We start from the raw sequence: 21,952 nt of genomic DNA on the forward strand, positions 1-21,952 counted from the left end.
GAAGCTGAAACAAATCCTAATTTGATCAACTTTACACTGCAACATCATAAAATGTCTGAATTGCACTTTGAATCTGATGTATGCAGATAACAAATATGAATATCAAGAAAAGATTCCATCTGTCATTTGCCTCTGGCAGATAGTGTCCAAAGTGCAGTACTTTCTTAAGTCAGAACTGTATTGCTTGACCCTTATAGTTATGAATCTTAGCTTTAAAGAGCCAAGAGTCAGTAGCTCTTCATGTCTTGTGTTAAACCATAGTATGATTTGTATGGTTTTGGCACCTCATGTTTTGCAAATGCAGCATTTCTGGACTTTGTGGCTTGGAGTAAGGTGGGAATCTAGCCAATGTTTCATGGACTGTTTCCAAGTTACAAAAAGAACACTGCAAGCTTTATTTTATTTGAGCTTTATTTTCAAAGCTTTTAATAGTGGTTTTAAAAGGTATGGACAGTTTATTGTTTATTCTATTTAACTCGTGGGATAAAATAAAAGAAAATATAGTTTATTCTCCCATTCCCATCCCCAATTCTAAAACACTATTACAGTCGGGACAGTTCCATTTGTACCTTTTGAAAAAATCAAAAAGAGAAGTAACTTATAGTAATATAGGAGAGGAGCAAATAAAACAACAGTTGTCTCGTATAGGACGGAAGATATCAGAAATATAAGGTACAGAGGCACAATTAGAAAATTAAAATTGCTCCAACATAATAGAGTATGTTGCCCATTTTAATTGGCTGAGACAAATCAACATTAATTGCCCAGTTTGTATCAGCTTATTGAATATTATTTAGGACTCAGAGAAATTTGAATTTGAATAAGATTTTAAGTCTATTTTTCTTTTGTTAGAGGATTCCCTTTTTATAACAGGTTCCGGATACATTGTGATCTTTTATCCTCATTGTAAATTCCTTCTATGGTTTTATTTAGGCATTTGAAGAATCATTCAATTTCTCATGAAATATTTCTGAATATATAATATGGTACATAAAACAATAATGCATTGATAGGTGGAAAAGATGCCAATTTAATGCAGTACATTTTTTAAAAATAGTTCTTAGCTAGGAAATTAAATGCAAAATCAGAATTCATAACACTAAAATGCAGCTTTTAAACCTAATAGAAATAACTCAAGTAATTTTGGAATGTTCAGTATGGCTGCACAATCTGGTTTGTTAATATATGTAGTATTTTCAGCAGAAAGAAAAATGATTCTGTAGCCAAAATTTTTAAATAAATGAACAACTGAGAGTAAATAAATAAGCTGAACATGTAGAAAGTAAAATCTGCCTCTTCCAATAGGCAGTTTTATTTTATACAATGAAATATCAAAGGCAGTTTCTTTCAAATAAAGTTATGTGATAGGAGCTATATTTGTAATATGAAGGAATAAAAAAGACATCTAAAAATACAGTGAATTGAAGTGAATCTCATCACATCACATTATTGAATGGAAATCTAGGCTGTGTTTAATTTATGCCCCCCCCCCCCAATGGGATTAGGTCCATTTTTTTACATTGGAGAACATTTCCTAGGAATTTTATGCTAAGATAGAGGAATAAACATTTAGCCTAAAACCTCTAAATATTTCAAACTATTATTGAGTCAATTAACATTAATTCTGATTAACTACCATTTACCAAAAAAATAAAATTATATCACTTGTGTAAAAAAATAAATTAGAATGGAATTTTCTGGTTTATCTATAAAACATAACTGTCTGTGAACATAAGACTCATATCCACTGCCTAATTAACTCAAATATGTTTTCAAATTTCTAATGGAGCAACTTTACAAGATTCCTTTTAAACATATATCTCATGGAATAATTTGTCTTAAATTCCTAAATATCTAGGTGCAGAATGACTGAGGAAGGATTAACTAGGCAGAAAGGAAAGATGGGAGCAAAAACTGTTATTTATGTGATGGAATTAGCACATACAATTTCATTGTGTAAATGTGTTTTAAAATGGCTGCTAGTAATTCAAAGTTTGGTCAGAACTGACTGTACTCATCTAATCATGTTATTAGAGCTGGGGTTTTCAAACGTCTTCATTTTGCAGAAACTGTTTGTTAAAACAAAAATCCTCAGAACCTCTGTTTAAAAAAGTGAGGCTTCTGAAAGTTAGCTAACAAGCCTTCCCCTTTCAACTAAAAAAAGTCTCTGCAAGGTGATGGAACAAAACCCTTTCTACAAAGGACTAAATCTTTGTCCCTTGTGGAGAAATTTTTAAGAGTTCCTTTAAAAAACTCTCTTAATTTTCCCTGTCTTAGTTCCTTGCAGATAATTCCCCTTCCCCTAGTTCCTAGTTCCATTCATGATCTTGTGGATCCCTAGGCTTTATGGGACCCAGGAAACAAGCAGCTATTATACTTTTGAACTTAGGTATGGTGAGAATTAACTTTATTGTCAGAAGTGTTCCATCATTTTAATTGATTTGGCAGTTTTAATATCTTTTGCAAGAGGGCTTTGTCTAATTCAACAGCTTCATACTGAGAGTGTCAGTCTTAGGAAAGTGTTTTATCTGAAAGAAAAGGAGCAATATCACTCACAGATAAATGGGTCATAGATTATGTCTATCAACTCTTCCTTGCATGGTTGGTTTTATATAATTAAACATAAGTATTCCAAGACAAAGAAATTTATATACTTGACTTTTAATATTCCTACAGATAACATCGCTATCTATCAGCTGTTAATTGCAGTGTTAGTCTTCATTGTTTTGTGGGCTCTATAATGCTTTTGCAGTGAAGCCTGGAACTTGACTTTGGTGCTCAGTGAAGCCTGGAATTTGACCTAATATAGTATATAAATTTTAATTTTCCCTCCCATCTTCTGCCCCATAACATTCATCATTTATTAAGGAGTGTTGGCTTTGAATTGCACTTTTTGTTGGGTCCTTTTGCAAGAAGATGTGATTCTTTTATTAAGAGAAGGGGCAATTACTTTTCAACAAAGCACATTTTCTCTTTCCCCAGATAAGAGCAAGTCTGGTTTTGCAATATTGATTTCTCTGGTCTCTCTCTGACTTTTATTAATGCTGATAAGCAGCTGAATTTCCTGATGCTTACAACCATGACCCTCTGGGCTCTCTTTCCTCCTGTGCTTTTCCATGAATTTCTATAGCACGGAAAGAAGTGACCAAGAGAACTGCTGTGATCAATTTCCATACTCAGTAATAGTCCTGCTGAAGCAAATCACAACTACCAATTTGTTATTGGATAGGGTGATCTGTCAAGATGCTTTCAGCTAACTAGTATACTTTTTTAAAAAAAGAAATCTGCTCATTGCTAGATTTGCAGAATTTGGGTGATAATGGAGCTGAAGCAACCATAGTATGTGCACAGTGTTCTCAAACTACATGTCCTTTGCTCTTTTACTTTTACTTTTTCTACTTTTGAGTGGGATTTCTTGCATTTGCCCATGTTGTACAGAAAATAGCAGAAAAATGTAGGTTTACATTTGCTGTCTTGAATGTGTGTGTGTGAGTGAGTGAGTGAGAGAGATTTTAACAGGAATAATCTTTGAAATTAACTTTTCTGATAACATGTATTCATTTCTCCATCTCATCACAATTCTCCAACCTTCTGATGATGATGGACTTCTTAAAGCTGTCACAAAGAACCCCACATTTTTTCTCTTCAACCCGATCTTGACAATATTTTTCACCACTTCATTTGTGTGAAATAGATGCTTCATGAAAATATTTCTTCAGTTTGGGGGAAAAGTGGAAATAGCATGGTGCCAAGTAAGAACTGTATAGGAACGGGGTAGGACACTGAGTTTCAACTTTACGATTACCTCTTGGGTGGACTTGCATTCTATAAACTGACATTTTCTTTCTGGTTCCTAGTGATGAACTGAAGTTTCCCTACTGTCATGATTCACCATCTTCATTCTTGTAGCATGACAACAATTGGTGGCAAATCATCGGCTTTTAAAGATTTTATCTCTACTGTCAACATACAAAGAACCCATCTTGCACAAAGTTTCTGATATTGAGACATCAATAATGTGACCCACACATTTCTGTGAACTTCCAAGCTTGACAGTTTCTCTGAGTGATGCACTGACTGTCCTTAATCAGTTAATATTTCTCATATGAAACTCATTGATTGCTGTCAGAGATCATCTGCTTGGCTTTTAATCACTTATCATCTCTTTCCAATTTAATATCTTGGCATTTTGTGGTTCAGCAACACACAGAACATAAGTCAACACATCATCACTATAAACAAGCTGTATTTACCAATGAGTTTCAATTGTAGTGATTTATTCAGCACTCAGTCATAGTATATTGGTTAAAGGGTTCATTCCCAGTTTCCATTTTATTATATTATAATAGCAGCACAGCCTTTTCTTACAATGTCCCACCCACTATCTGTTGGTAGCATATAATGCTGGAAGCATTACTTTTCAGTCAACCCTTGTAAATTTTATGACATACTTTTGCAACAATTGAGGAACATAGCCATTAGACAAAGAAGTAAATTGAGGCCTCTATAAAAGACAGGCGAAATTGAAAGGCACAGTCACAAGAAGTAAACTTTTAGAGCTGCAGTTCTCCACTTTCTTTTCCAAATACAAAATAAAGAGGAAAATGTTTATTCCTTCCTTTCAAGTGGCTTACAAATATTAAAAAATATTCTTGACAGGAAAGGGAACGGAAATGGCTATTTTTAAAGGATATGTATGTGTCAGGTGTGATCAATCAGATCCATATATGAAGAGTTCAGTTACCTGTTTTATTGCACAAACCTATACACAGGAATCTTCTCGGATTGATAATTTGCACCTGGATAAGACTAGATAAGGTTCAAAGGCATTGAAGGTTGAACTTCACACACTTGTGCCCACGTAGGGATTCCAAATTATTTCCCTATTTGACTCCTCTCCTTGGCTTGGCCAGTCTTTGTTCAACAGAATAACCAGAATCAGAGAGAGTGCAATGCTATTGAGCTCTTAAGACTTGCGATAGTTTATTTGATGCTGTTGTCAAAGATAAAAGTTTTTCTCTGCTTTCAAGATTTTATTTAAAATTAGAATCCTTTCTTCCTTTATATACATATCAGATATTGGGATCTGAATGAAATCAGGTTTATCATGCTGCTTGTTTTGAGCTTCTGATGTTTTCTCTCAAACATCAATGCATCAAGCAATACATAACAAGAACTTGACTGTTGAAAATACATTGGCTTTGACTTTTTCATTGCATCTTAACTACAGGTAGTCTTTGATTTATGGCTGGTCGCTTAGCAACCCCTCATTACTATGGACTTTTGTAATGATACTTAACAATTTAGTTCCAAAGTTCTGATGACCTCCCCCAGATCACATAACTGCATGTCGGGTGTTCAGCAACCAGACCATATTTATAGCTGCTTGAAGTTGCATTACCACTTTTTACAACAGTTTTGCCAAAAGCTGGCAATTGTTTGCAGTTAGTGAATCGGGTGTGATCTTATTTACAACTATCATGACTTACAACCATGATGGGCAGTCCCCATTAAAGTTGTTAGCCATGGATTATCTGTAGATGCTCTGAGGTCCTGACTATTGAGAAAGTGCTTTTTCTCAGCTGTTTGTTTAGCCAAATATATGTTGTCCCATCCCATATTGTAAAGAGTTATATGCAGGGAATTTTTCCATGAAAAAATACCAATGGAATTTTTGATAATATCTTGAAAGCCACGCTATTGTTCCCTAGTAGCACTGTGAGAATGTTTCAGAAAGCATATCAATATAGTAAATCAATATTCAACTTAGATGACAGTGATACTTACTGGTGATATTTTTTTTATTTGTTGGTGATTCTGTCTTACCTTTTAAGAAAAAGAGAGCCAGTTTGGTCTAGCAGTTAAGGCACCAGGCTAGAGAGTAAGAGACTCAGTTCAAGTCCCAACTTAGCCATGAAAGTCAGTTGGGTGACTAGGCCAGTCACACACTCAGCCCAATCCACCTCACAGGGTGGCGGTTGTGGGGAAAATAGGAGGAGGAAGGTCTGTTGAATATGTTCATGTCCTTGAGTTATTTGTAAAAATAATAAAGACAGGATATAAACAAACAAAAGTTTCTGAGACCACAGGAAATCCAAATAATGTCTACTCTGTAAATTTATAAATTAAAGAATAGAAATATGGATATGTAAAGAAAAAGAAATGAATGGGATGAAAAATGCTTGACCTGAGCAAAATGGAAGAATTTTCTGACTAATGTCAGTGATAGCCAGTAAGTGACTCTTTGGATGTTAGTGGTTTACAACCCCCATCATCCCTCCCTATTTAATAAGGCCAATGATAAAGGATAATGGTAGGGGTTGTGTGACAAAACCTGATCTCCATGAAATGGTTGGTAAAATATGTGGAATGCTGCTTTCCCCAAAGGATGGAGGAGAGAGGTAAAGGTTATGAAGTCTCCTTCCATCAGCAATTCTTTGTGCCTTTGAAAAACATACAGCATGTGAAGCCATGTAGCATAAACCAACATTATGACTTCTTCATACTTCCTCCTTCCATTAAGACATTGCCATTGACCCCATATGCTTTTGTTGAATGCAGTGGATTTTCTATTTATGAAATAAGCAACCTCCAGTTCATCATTGTGCAGATTGTAACCTTCAGGGGTATTAATTGTCATATTTTAGAGGGATGAAGATGCATCCATTTTAAATATTTATACATTGCTTCAGGAAGTATTTCATTTGAGGTTCTGGGAAGCAAAATATTTTAAAAGAATTACATGCACTATTACTTTTCCAGCAACAGCTGGTCCACTTGCATTCACCTTACCGAGTGCACAAATTACATTGTGTAAAATAAATTGTTGACCAGACAAAACAAGATTAGAACTGCAGTTAACTTTGGGGTGAGGTCAGCAGAATTATAACTACAGAGCAATGACCTTCAGCAGTCCACTGAAGTAGAACACATTTTCAGAAGCAGTAGAGAAAGTGTAATAGTCAACAATCCTGAGGATTATTTCAACGGATTGAATACTTTAAAAAAATGAACTCTTGCCATATGATGAATTCAATGTTGTTATGCTGTACCTCACACAGTTACAAAATTATGGAAATATGTAAACCAATAGCATCTTGTCTCATTTTAATAATAATAAAGTGAATGTTTTCAGATATCTTCTGATGATTAGAACTGCAGGTTCTAGAAAGCTAATTTTTGAGTTATTCAGCTGTATAAGCTTTTCTACCCCCCCCTCCTCTGCTTCAAATGAGATGTGTTGATAAATGCAGGATTACTTTTCAATGTGCTAATAACAAAAATGTATCAATAGATGGGTTGTAGTTGGTTCAGTGGCAGTCATAGAACAACGGAGTTAAAGAGTTTTCTTTTTAAAAATATCTGTCATTGAGAGAGAATTCTTTCAATTCCACCTCCACGCCTTGATAATTCATCATTTTAAGTGCCAGCATTAATCATCTGAAGAAATCTAAAATAAGGAACTCATTGTGAGACTTTACTAAAATGATATTACTAAATATGTCAAAACATGACCAGTACTTTAGCAGAATATACTGTAATATATTAACTTTATTATATAGCTAGATATATCTGTCATAATTTAGGGCTGACTCAAACTCATCTCCCTACCTGGGCTTTTCAGATTTTTTTAGTGATTTTGTACTGCTATATAAAGCTATTGGTGCTATACATGCTATGTCCATTTGCATAAGCTGTACATTTGTAAATTAAACAATGACACTTATTCACACTTAAATTAGTGGAACTTGAATCTGCCTCAAGTTTGTTTCTGGCTCCACTTCGTGGAACATATAATAAAACTTACAGTACTTTTTTTAAATTACAAAAGACAAATGTGAAAATAAGATCCAATTATGTAACCATATATCTATGGATATAAATATCAGTTTTAAAGCAGGAATAGGCTATAACAAATAGATTATTGATCTCAAGGATGAAGGAGAGAAAGGAGCTGTTTGTTGCAATTTGCACAAAAGACAGGCAATTAGTTTTGAATTTTGGATCAAACATGGCAAATGTATGCCAGCAGTATTCTTTCAATATCAGTGGGAACGTTTTAAAAATGCCAAATGGAAGATAGGATAGAAAACCATCAGCCATCTTTTTTCATCTTAGCTCTCCAACTATTACAAAATCTTCTGTTCATTACTGCTGTAATCGCATTTTAGGACTGGCTAGTAAACAGGTTATTTGACTTTCAATAAAATCATGAAAGAGGTTTGTTTGAGTCAAGCAACCTTTGTTTTGCATTAGTCATTACTCTTAATTTCATCTATAGCGATTTTTGACACGAGTCTATTCAGAAATTATACAAACTCCATGGGGAAAATTGTTTAAAATGAAAACTCACTTAGAAAGCATCTGTAGATAAACACTCCCATTAACAAAGTCACTGAAGATTTCTATTAATATAATATTAATCAGATACGAATGTGTTCCAGTTCCAGCTCACCCAAATTTTGAACCTATTCTTATAATACTCTATATATCATAATTGTGTTGTGTTGTGGGGATGGGGAGATTAGATAGTGAATTGTAAAAACATTAAAAAGAAAGCCCTTTATAGACAGAGTTAAGCACAAAGACCTATTTGGCATACGGAGTCAAAGGATCAAACAGGGTAGATATTGGAAGGGACTAGTCCAACTTCCTCCCGATGCTTGAATCAACTTCTACAGCAGCAGTCCCCAACCTTTTTGGCACCAAGGACTGGTTTCGTGGAATACAATTTTTCTCCATGGACTTGGGGTGGTGGTGGTGATTTGGGTTTTGCATACTTGCCTGTTGTTCACCTCCAGCCACTTGCCATAGTTCATTTTGGAGGCTATAAAGGCTCAGAAGGATTCTTTGGAAGTCAAACTGGTTGGTGATTGAAAGGCAGGTTACTCCACTAATGGTAGGAAAGAGGAAGAAATACAGGGATTGAGTAGAAAAGATGATAGGTGACCCAGTCATGGGGCAGGGTAGAGGTGTTGGATGATCAAGATTGGAAAAAAAAAAGTGCCTCAGAAAAGCATGAAGCTCTAGGATACAATTGCAGCTTAATGTCTTTATCCTAGTTCCCAAGAAAGAAACTATTTCACCTGTGGTCTGTTAAGGCACTATTTAGTGGACTACTCATTTTCACTGCTGCGTTGTGCTTCAAATGATTCTCTGGGTGCAAATGTTTCAAAACCCAGCTTAAATTTGGCATGCTCAATAACCTTCCTTAATGTGGTACATTCCAGAAAGCATAGATTATGCATCCAACTGGGGAATATGAGAGTTATAGTAACACATATCTGAAAGGCTAGAGATAGAAAGGGCATCATTTCACAAATCCTAGCAGGGGTTTTCTATTTCTAGCTCCAGTAGTTGTATAATTTTACAGTATGAGAAACAGTTGGACTGTTGCTAATGAAGTTCCCACCAATAGAGTTTACATCTATTAATAGGATTTAGTTAGCTCTTTCTCCTTAATGGTTCAATTGGGAGCAATTGGAGAAGGCTGCTTTTTATAATTTGATGAACCTGTAAAGATTGCTATAGCCAGAAAAATACACACACACACACACACACACACACACACACACACACACACACACACACACAAAAACATATGGCAACTGCCATTACCAGTGGTAGCAAATCTTGTTTGCTTTGGTCTTCCAGAATCTTTATAAATGCATTTATTGCCTCCAAGCTTAAAGGCGTGCATTGGATATTTGTTTGACTCAAGGGAACCGGTGGGTAAATTATTATACAAATCTGAAAGATACCAAGCAGAGAGAAAACCATAGAGATGGAAGGAGATAGTTAATAAACTTTAATGTGGGATTAAACCCAATAAAGCCTCCTTTAAAGCTACCCAGCTGAGCTTAAGCTCTGAGAAAAGGGAGGTCTTATCTCCCTTGATGGTTGTTTTCACTGTCAAACTCTTAGAATTAGATACATTTTTCTCCTAGTGGTAATTTGGAGTATGCCTTCCCTATCATTTAAGAACAGTTTCTTACACTCTGGGATGATACGTCAAGGCAAGGGTGTTATGTAAATTAGACCACAGCCAGTTCTGGTGATCATTTATAAATCCAGCTTTGCTTTGTACACATTGATCTTCCAGTACTAATGGTTAAAGCAATAATTTAGTGCAATTTGTGAATAAAGTCTCTTTAATTCATGCTATTTTTCCTGTCTCTTGATTCTCCCACTCAGCTTTTTTTTAGCTTACTGTCCACTTAAACAACGTGATGATCTTGAAAGTATTGCATAATTTTGTGCATATTTGATTGAGTCTTAGTAAAAGTATTCTCTATCTCTGTGATGGCGAACCAATGGCATGTGTACCACAGGTGGCACACAGAGCTCTGTCTGTGGACACACGAGCCGTTGCCCTAGCTCAGCTTCAATAGGCATGTGCATGTGCTTCTCACCTGCCAGCTGATTTGGGGGTCTCTGCCGTGCATGCATGGGGGCGGGGTGCATGTGGAGGTGCGTGCGCATGCACGGGGTGTCATACACGAATGTGCGGGGGGTGTCACGCACACATGCACAGCAGGGCAGAGCATGTGGGGACTGGCACATGCACATTGCCTTATGGGTGTGGGCACGTGTGTTGTCGCATGCGCGCAGTCTTTCGGCAGGCAACAACTAAAAGGTTAGCCATCACTGCTCTATCTGAATGTAGTTCTGGGGACAATCCTCCAGATAACATCACATTTGATTGCTTCTAATAAGTACAGGGAAAGTTTTGTTGGGTTGAAGCACCGTCAGGTGGTATGGGCTGTGTGAAGGAACCCCATGCTTAATCTTGTTTTGTGACCATCCCTTTTGTTCCTTTGTAAGTTCTTTCTCAATCATTATTAAACATTAATTGATAGTCTTAGTAATAAAAGACAAAAAGAAAAAAGAATCCTCAATGGCTGAGAATGCAATTAATTTACTAGGTTGCAATCTTAACTTTTGTATAATTCCTTTCACACTTTGATGTCAACACTAGTAGAAATTTCAGTTCATTGTCATTTGAATTCCACTTATATTCTATGCAAGTACATTTTATGGATTCTACTCTATATCAGTGGAGTTATGTTTGTAATACACTGTTTTTCTTTTAATATATATGGAAAAAACTTTGGAAGCAAAATTCTTGCTTGTCCCAATATTTTTCTCAGTTTTTCCAGCTATATAGTAAGATGCATCTGCTTAACTAGGGAGCCTCTTAAAATCATTCTCAGCAAAAACCTTTTTAAAAACAGGATTTATTTCCTACTCTTTATTTTCTTTCTACGCTTCTGCAATTAAGACTGACTTCTAACTAAAGACTACTATATGGCAGCAAAGATATGGTGTGTGTGTGTGTGTGTGTAAAATATACATATATGCATATATACAGTACACAGTGTTGTGTGTGTGTGTTAGTGTGAATTATTTGCTGCCATCTGATGAACATCCAGAGTATTTCACCATATTTACTTAGTCTAATTAAATTATTACACACCCTAAGCCTGAAATACACTGTACAGATGCCCACAAAGGTATAAAATTGTCTTCAGATACAACATTGTTTTGAGTACCTATTGGTTACTTGGAGGGTAATAGAAAGGATTAGGCAGGGAAAATATGTGATTACAGTGTAACCTTGTAAAGCTGTGTCAGTATGTGACTTTGTGTGAATAGGTGTAACTTAAGTGAAAAGACAAAGACTGGAATACCAACTTAAACATATTAAAATGGGATAGTTAAATAGATACCAAACCCTGATCCTTGTCATTCTTCCTATAATTCTAAATGATTAAACAGATTTACAGAAACACAACTGTGCCTTTATGCATATGTATGAGATATATCTGATAAAAGTGAGCATGGGTTGCAAAGGATTATTGTATTAATTTACCAAGGTAATGTGTTTATGTAGTGTATCCTGATATTTGTGAAAAGGATTATGCATATGTTGGAAAGAAAATGTTTGTGCCAACATAGTCCATGGTAATACTGCCATCAATATGAGCAGCTCTGGCTTTTGAGGCCTTCTGCTACCCTTCTGGAATACTTAGTGCTGAACATATTTGTAAACATGGCAGAAAGGGTTTAGAAAAGATTTTTTTTTTGCTGAATTTCCAGATTTAGCATGCCCAAAGATAATAGAAGATTGTGGGCACTGAGTCTGGCTGCATCTTACATTCAAAATCATTACATTCAAAGCATCAAGATCTCACCAACAGGCAGAAAAATGGGGATGACAGAATTAGATAAGTATACATAGTCAGGACCAGGGACGTGCAGTCAGGGGAGGCAGAGCCTCACCACTGTCATCATGAAAAGAAAAAAAATGTAAAAGGAAAAAGGCTGAGCTAGTTGCTGCCAGAGTCACAGTGGATGACTCTGCTTAGTGCTTAACTGTTTTAAAAAGCCTCTAAAAAACTACAGGAGGAGGCGGGAGAACGAGGTGCCTCATTTAGTCTGACTCTATGATCACTTGAGCAGAGCTAAGCAAGGGTTAAAAGCTGAAAAATTCCTGACCTAATGAGGCATGTCGTTCTCCTGTCTCCTGTAGAGGGCGTTTTTAGAGGCTTTTTTAAACAGTTAAGCAGAGTCATCCACACGGTGACTGTCAGCAACTAGCTCAGCCTTCAGCTCTTGTCTTTTTCCTTTTACATTTTTTTTCTTTTCATGATAGCAGGCAAGAGCAGAGTTGAAATCCTCTCTGAAACCGCTGGAAAGGGTATGTGATTGCATGCAGAGCTACGTTGCCTTCTCTCTCTCTCTCTCTCTCCCTCTCCCTCTCCCTCTCCCTCTCCCTCTCCCTCTCCCTCTCCCTCTCTCTCTCTCTCTCTCTCTCTCTCTCTCTCTCTCTCTCTCTCTCTCTCACACACACACACACACACACACACACACACACACACACAGACCTGGATAAAAGTATATAAGCCCAGCTTCACTGATTACAAGTTTGAAAAGGCAACGTGACTCCACCTGCATTCAAAGGCTCGGATCGGAAGGCAGCAGGGGAATGTGGGGGATATGGCAGAGGAGCTGCTTTCAAACGATTGGAAAATATATCCAATCCAACTTCTGTGTTTGTGTTTGTTTGAGAGTGAGTGAGTGAGAGAGGGATCCAACTCCTCTGTGTGCGTGTGTCTGTTTGAGAGAGGGGGGAGGGAGGAAGGAAGGAGGGGGAGGGAGAAGAAAAAGAATGATGGAAAACTTTTTTGCAAAGGAGAAAAACAAATGCTGTCACTTTAAATCGGAACTGAGCATGCCTGGCTGTGGAATTCTGGGAGTTGAAGTCCACAAGTCTAAAAAAAATTGAAACCCCTGTGTCAGTGCCTCACCAGCCATAAAGCTCACCGCATGTCACTGGTCAGGACTTTTTAACCACTAGAGATAGTTGTATTTCTATGGGGATGGTGCATTTCCCAACTGCAGCGGTGATGACACAACTCTTAAGAGATTAGAGAAAGAAGACTTATCTCTATGCTGTGAGGCTTCCTGAATGCAACTTTATTGTGTTCTGTGAAACTTGAAAATGGCTCAACTAAGATCACAGATGAACATAGTTCTACAATATCACAAGTTGTCAACTCACATGATAGATCAAGTTCCAGTGCTTAGATTTTGATCCTACCTACACATGCATAGAATGTGAAGAATGTGTGTTTGTGCTTTATTTTTATAATGTACACTGAAGATGGTATTTAATTTCATTGTACAAGGTGCAATGACAATAAACTAAACTAAACTAAAGAGTCAGCCCAGTATTGTGCATTCTACAGCAACACTGACTGACATGTGACATATTGAGAACTAGGCAAATATTAGCTTCAGACGAAGTTGAACTTTCTAAACATCACTGCTAACTAGGACTAGTAGTTCTGAGCTGCAAAATCCCAAGCAGTCATGAAATGGCTACAAAGAGAGTTGTCTGTATCTCTTTTGTGCCATGTAATAGTCAATGTGGTGGTATTGTAGCCCCTAACTTCCCCTTCCCTTATACGGAGAGTTTTTTTTTTAGTAAATTCATCAGTCCCTTAAAAGAAATTTAATGAAGCATACAACACCGCATTACTTATAGTGCTACTGGGATTATCACTTGTATGTTTCAATGAATCTCTCTTCAGCCACTGATAATTCTTTGTGAACAGCCAACTCATTATGAATTTGGGAAAGCTATGATGGACCATTTGATGATTCTCCATGGACCACAACTTGGTGCCAAAAGATACAGGAGAAAATGAGAAGAAAATGTATTATAAAATTTTCACTGACCTATCTCAAAAAATTCTTAAAGCAAGAGGGGTGGGGGTATAGCCTAAGAAATCCATAGCTGTTACTTGCTTGTCTCTGAATGTTAACTCTCCATAAACTGACTTGCTTTCCTTTCCAAGCTTTCATCTGATTACAGTAATGTAAAGGAGGGTGAGTCCTGTAGGCACTTGTTTCTATTCATTGTTCCATGGAAGACACTCCCTATATACAGAGAGTAGGCATAACTAAGCTTTTTTCCAATATATAATGATATTTGCAGGAGAAAGAATATTGCCAAACGTCTGCAAAAGGACAGATATCTGAAAAACAAGTACTTGTTGTTTATTTTATAGTATCTACTGAATATTGAATGGGAATTTATTCAGGTGATAAATGCCCTCAGTTATCAGTTGTATGATGCTTTACAGGAAGCATGGATGCTTATGTAAATGACTGAACTCACTTCTGCCTAGGATGGGACTTAGCATACAATTTGTTTCAGGCTATAAACAGAAATCAGGGCACTGTGTTCTTTTGCTTCTCTCTGTTTGTTGATTCTGCTGTTCAGGAGGTAGATATGCTGCCTACACATTTACATGCTGGCTTAGTTGTTTGTCAACAGTAGGCTGGAAAAGAGAAGTGGATTCCCGTAGTGTTTTTAATAGAGCTGTACTGGTGTTGTGTAGAAGATGAAGTGGGTTGGTTTGGGGGGCAAGAATAAATCAATGGAAATAGACTAGATTTTAGAATGGAAAATGGAAATAGACTAGATTTTAGAATGGAAAATGGAAATAAGACTAGATTTTAGGGAAATGGACTAGATTTTAAAACAAGCTTTTCAGTGGTAGGAGACATTCAACATGGGAAGAAATGTCTTAGGGCAGGGTTGGGCAACCTGGGTTACATACAAACTACAAGATATCATAGACCAGTGTTTCTCAACCTTGGCAACTTGAAGATGTCTGGACTTTCAACTTCCATTTGCTGGCTGGGGAATTCTGGGACTTGAAGTCCAGACATCTTCAAGTTGCCAAGGTTGAGAAACACTGTCATAGACCATCTGAATGTCTTCTCCAACCACCCTTAACAGACACAGCTAACATTTTCAGCCAGTTGTTTTTCTTTTTCCTCATGTATTTAGAATTGTAAGGGACAAAAGAGATGCCTTCTGTTTGTGGAAACCTATTTTTTGATGTATAAATGATGGATAAATGAAAATTCTAGACCCCACTAAGCAATTCTATATGGGGTGGGACTAGAACTCACACACTCCTAAGTTTCTAGCCTAGTACCTCAATGAATACACCAGGCTGGCTATCGTACTCTTTTATCCCTGACCAAATATGTTTTGCCATTTCTGCTAATTCAGTCATTTCCACGATCCATTCCTCCATTCTGGATATTTCACTATTTTTCCATCTTTGTGCACGTAATAATCTTGCTGCAATAAAAGTGTCATTTATGAGCATTCAAGTGATGTAGTGATAGGGCAAAATGACAAAGTGCCGGCAAGAGGCTGAAAATAAAATTAATATAAATATATAAGCTATATTTAATATATAAAGTCTAGGAAACAATATTCTTTCCTTATTGTGCGATAAAACTCTTTAATGGAAGGAAAGAAAAGCTGAGGTGTTTCCAGAATTTTGTAGATGCATCTTGCCCAGGGGATTTGCACTGAGCAGATAATCTGTTTGACAATTTTCAATTTTTTTTCCAGCTCTGTGATTTAACTTCCAAACCAGGAGAACTTTTTAAAAAAATATATATGCTGGCTTAAAATGATATTCATACACCGTAACATTTCCTTACACATCCCTGTATAATCAAATAGTATAAAAGACTGTTTTTGTTCTGAAGACCTGACATTGTCAATATACAAAAATGTTAACCAATTGGTATCTTGCCCAGCCAGGTCCTGTGAAAACGAATAGATGAGCTGGGGAATAGGATTTAACAATGGACGGCATGTGGAAGCTTAGCTGTGGTGCCAAGGTTTTAATATCTATGATTTGAATAGATACATGTATTATTTTGTTTCATCTTAATATTGTTTTCATTATGGATTGGCAGACACCCAGAGTTTGTTTAAAAATGGAGGGCTATTTAAAATATTTTAAATAAAATATATAAATAAAGAATGGTAGATATAATAAACATCACCCTGGCACAAAAGATGATCAGGTTTACCAAACGATACATACCACCATAATTTATGATAATCTGCAGCAATATATTTCAGAATGACATGTCTTTTTCTTGACACCATTAATAAATGATCATGAGCCTAAACCACTGGTTCCCAATGTGAGGCCCATGCCCACAGGGGGGCAATTGAATTATATGTCACAGCGGGGGAGGCATCAGGATTTTTAGAGATTCTTAGGTAGTGCATAGTCAAAAAAAGATTGGGAACCACTGGCCTAAACATAATGATTTTGCTGTCATGTTTATTTTGGCCATATTATTATTTTACACCATAATTGCATTATTTATCTCCAGCAGGTATATGATATTCCCTCTTGGTTTTTGCCACTGTATACAGCTGGGCTGTAGAAGGGCAATGTTGCAGAGCTCAGGACTATGGCAAAAATCCTAAACATATTTTAATTTCTTAGGGCACAGCTTTAAAAATATTAGAAGCTTATTTTGGGAGCAGTGTATATTGCATCAGTGAGTATATTTAACTCAAATACATTGTAAATGGAAAGCAGTGTATCGTTTTAAATACTGAAGGCTCAAAGTTGTGCCTAAATATACAATATGCTCCTTTAGAATGTGTCTCATTCTTGTATGCCTGAAAGGGAGATTGCCGAGAGATCATGGAAAGCAACGATTATTTAGATTGGGGGTGGGGGAGAAACAAATGTCTTAACTTTCTTTTTGTCCTTCAAACTACAATAAACTTAAATTTGATTACTATTTCTTTGTGATGTTAGCTGCAAGCAAAAAAATCACCACGCTGCCCTTTATAGATTCTCCTTTCAACAAAATGGGAATCAAAAGAGTTGATTTGACAAGCAACCTTTTATATTCAGGAAACAGCAGCATCTCGTTGACCTTGGCTGATCTTGAAAAACTAAGCAGGATCACGAATGATATTACTCAGATGGGAGGCCACCTAAAGGTCCCAGGTAGGCTGGGACGTTGAAAAATGACCATGGAAAAAAGCAATAAAAACATTTTGATGCAGCTGGGGTGGCGTGGGGTGGAGAGAAAGAAACACATGGGTATGTCTATGAGGTCACCAGGAATTGAGCATAATATGAAAGTAACTTTTCTTTAAAAAAAATAACCAGTAGGCGAAGGGAAAGATAATTAAAATAGCAATAGCAATAGCAGTTAGACTTATATACCACTTCATAGGGCTTTCAGCCCTCTCTAAGCGGTTTACAGAGTCAGCATATTGCCCTCACAGTCTGGGTCCTCGGACCCACCTTGGAAGGATGGAAGGCTGAGTCAACCTTGAGCCGGTGAGATTAGAACCGCTGAACTGCAGGTAATAGTCAGCTGAAGTGGCCTGCAGTACTGCACCCTAACCACTGCGCCACCTCGGCAAATGTTTTTGTACCCTTTCCTAGAATTTGCTCTTGTTTCTGCATTTCTTGCAAAACAAAAAGAAAACAAAAACCTACCAAAACCAGCGTGGGCGATCAGGTACACAATACAATAATGTCAACATGCCCAGTGTTGAGTTCTGAATTTCTGCAGTGAAAATAATCAAGAAAAATGGCAACCTGTCTTTCTTTTGGAGGATTTATTGCCATTTCTCAGGAAAAAACATTTCTAAAGCATCTTATATCAAAACAGTTTCTCTATATCTGTATACGCGTTGGAGTGCATATTCTTACATCTGACGATAAGCCTGGTAATGTCTAGAAGGAGTGCTTTGAATGTCAAAATATTGACGTGTTCAAGTATTTTGCTCTTGCAATCAAATGTTTTTCAAGGCCGCTTACAAGCAACTGGTGGCAATTATGCAACACAAACCCAAATGAATATTCATGTTCTCACTCTTTTTCTCGTACATATTCATTCAGCAATCTTTTATTAATAAGCACTACTTCCTCGTAAAAGCTACTAAATGCTCCTTTGGGCTGATGTTGGAGTATAGTGCTATAACAGCAGTCAACATTTTTGCTTACGGTGAATAACCTGCTGGGGATAGGTTGGTTAATTATGAGGAAATGAATATTGTCTTTGAAGAGTTTTTTTTTTAATGAATCATCCCAGATGGTGTTTGTCAAGGAAACTGGAAGATGGTGCAGGTCTAATATTCAAAGGGAATACATTTCTTTTTTTCTAAAGATCTGGTCAATGCACAATGGTATTTGTATGTTGTCCTTTTAAGGTATCAGTGGCAACATGTCTTTGTAGTAATACTATATATCTTTATGTCCTGGCTTTGGTGATTAGGAAGCATAATGCTGTGGAGGTTGCGGCTGATTGCAGCTGATGTTAGCATGGCTGATTTCTGTGGGTTCCTCCCTCAATTCCTATTTAACTTCTATGGGAAACCTCCATCATTCTCTCTAATGTTTAATGTTTGTTTTTTATAAAGATTTAATGGAGTTTTTTTAAACCTGTAAACTGCCCGCTATCATGTAGAGGTGAGATAGGTGGTTTATAAATATGATTAATAAATAGATAAATCACTAGTATGATTAGTATGAAATCAGACATCATCAATTTATGAATGATTTGCTTTTATACTCCCTCCCCCCCCCCACGGTGAGGCAATTGATGCCATCAAAATACTTTCCCTGTGTATGGAGGCTGAGAAGGTTAGGATGGGAAAGAAATTCTGCTCTCATTGCACCAGTTCAAAATCAGGAGGTCTTGCCTATGGTTACTCATGCTTGGTAACCTCCTGTTTTGAGTACTGTAATACTACATGGGACTGCCCTTGGACCATCCAGATGCTTCAATTAATCCAGAATGCAGTGGTATAGGTAGTTATGGATATAACATGCTATGCTACCTGTGTTTGCTATGCATGACTGAAGAGAGAAGGCTGCATTTCAGAGATCTCTGTTGGGAGATGGATTTTGGGTGAAGTATTAATAGAACTCCAGGGTGTATCACTCTGGTCTAAGGATGTGACTGGGGAAAAAAAACATTTCAATACGTACGTACGTACGTTTGTTTCTGACAAGAAACTATCATCATGCATGAAGCATAAGACCTTGGCTTAAGCATAGGTTTTATTATATAGTTTATCAGTACAGTATAGTTTTCATAATTTGTATTGCTTAGCTGTGTTTGTGTATGTTAGGTTTGATATATCAAAATTCCAAATACACATACAGCGTTCACAGTTAATTCCTAAGTTGGGGATTTGGGGCAAGACTACAGATGGGTAATAAGGAAGAATAAGTGTTTAAATTAGCCCCTACACCATGATGGATGCTATGCAGTTTCTACTTGAACACATCTAAACTCCCGTTTCTCTGTGTAATTAGTTCCATGGTTGAACCATTAATTAAACAGATTTTAATTGAACCATTGTTCCTATGATCTCTCCCACTGCTAAATGAATCCAGTAAAGCTAGAAAGTTAGTGTTACCGTTAGCTTAAGTATTTTTAAGGATAGCCACTGCTATATGCCTTTGTCCTGATGATAGAAAAAGGATGACATGTATCTTCTCCTTGAATCCTGATGTCTAATGTAAATATATAAACTATAGTATTCGTGTTATGATGCTGTGGTGCAAGTTTTGTGGTGTCTCTTGTAGACCTCTATAATTATTGTGTTTTTACTTCCATATATTTATTGTCATAGAATGTTTACCTATATTATTTTTGAATCTTATTTCTTTCTTTACACACACAAACACACACAAACACACACACACACACTTGAGGCAAGTACTTTGTGCCTTGAATAATTCTCATAATAAAGCTGCAATAAATCTGAAACCTAGCACAAAACTCCTTTCTTTTCTTGTGCCTTGTGCCTTTTCTATTGACAAATAGCGTAGCTACCCTTCTTCAAATTAGGACTGCAGTGAGATTTGAAGAAGAAAGCTGAAATAGAACCGATAAGATAATTTTTTCTTTTCTTTTCAGGGTGGGGTTGAGGGAGAGATCAGAAAGATATTGAATTATTCCTTTTGCAGCATGGGTGAGATGATCAGCTGTTTGCATATTACTAGATGAAGAGAATATAGCATGAAGATGAGTTGTACATATCTGTTGGTGTATTCATAGAGTCAAATAGAGGTGACTTGTTCCACTTTCCCTATGTAAGATAAAATTAGATTTGAGGGGAGACCAATTTCATCCAGAAATTGCTATTACCACTAGCTCAGGGTGCAAGAATGAAGAAAATGTAGAAAATGCATGTATTTGAGATAAATCCCTTTCAAATGAGCCCTTAAAATCTATTGATAAATCTCTTGCAGGTTGTCAGATCTTAAACATTTTATTGTGAACCTCCTTTCCCACATTGATTCATAAATACACAAGACCAAGGTACAAAAGCTCCACTTGACATCAAAACTAGTTTTACAAAATGACCAATGTTTGTACCATTACAATATGAAATTATCAAATCCTAACAAATGAAACCAATTGCATTCAGGCCTCATTGATTGCTATTGTCTGTTTCCAAAATGTGGATTCCTCACAAAGGAGTATGATGAACCTAATGACACTGTTTTTGTGGACAGAGTTATGCAGAGTTTGTCAGTGTGGGTTGCACAACAGTGTGGTCAAAGCATTTAATAATTAGAGCCGATTGAGCCTATAATTAGCTCCTAGTAGTTTACTACAACTTAATTTTGGAGCAAATTCCAGTACGTTTTATGGGATAATTTTGAGTAAACCTCCATATATTTGGCTATATGGAAAGAGAGTATCACACTAACAAAGATCATACTCTAGAACTGACCATCTCTTCTTACACTCCAAGTGTTAATCTGGGATGATGTTATTTGGAGGGAAGAGTAGGAATGTTACAATAATTAGAGCTTCCCAACTATTCAATTACAAACCTGTTTCTTTTCATCCAAAATTACTGACTCTTTCAAGTAAACTTCTAAGCTGAAGATGATGTTAATGCCTTATAAATTGTCCTGAAGAAATCTCAGAGTAGATAGTTTGTGAGGATTCCTCTTACTAAGTGGTAACCCTGCAGATAATGGGGAGAAAGCCAGAGGTGGGCTGCACTTACATTCACAAGTGGTTCGCTGGTTGTGAGCACAAACGCGCCCCTTTGGGAGTGAAATGGAGCTTCCAAGAAACAGGTAATCAGCTCAGGCAGCTCCAATGAGTAAAGCAGAGGCAGCGCGAAACTCAGCTGGGCAGCGAGGGAGGAGAGAACGAGCCAGAGTTAGTTAATTATAAATGGATAGCTTAGCACAAGGGTGCGCGGGTGGGCGGGGCCAGCCAGGGATCAAAGCTAAGGGTTCATCCGAATCTTCGCGGCCACACAGCAACCCCCACTGCATGAAGCACAAACTCTTTTGCCCAATCTGGGGCTCCCTCCAAATGGGTGAGATTTCAGCTCCCCAATTGCTTAGCCATGGCTATGCTAAAGGCATAAGTATCACTTCAAGCATTGTGAAATTATGATACAAGCAGTGCCTCATCATACATGCATTATAACATCATGCTTAGTGGGCAGGATGTATTTGCCACTTATTACCTTGTCATCGATACAGGCTAGCTAAGGAATTCTGGGAATTGAAGTCTACTCATCAGGAGGCTGGTCATATTCAGCAAGGCC

This window comes from Thamnophis sirtalis, unplaced genomic scaffold, assembly GCF_051295495.1.
Source record: "Thamnophis sirtalis isolate CommonGarterSnake01/CBP01778 unplaced genomic scaffold, rThaSir2_p1.2 scaffold_5, whole genome shotgun sequence".
NCBI classification, from domain to species: domain Eukaryota; kingdom Metazoa; phylum Chordata; class Lepidosauria; order Squamata; family Natricidae; genus Thamnophis; species Thamnophis sirtalis.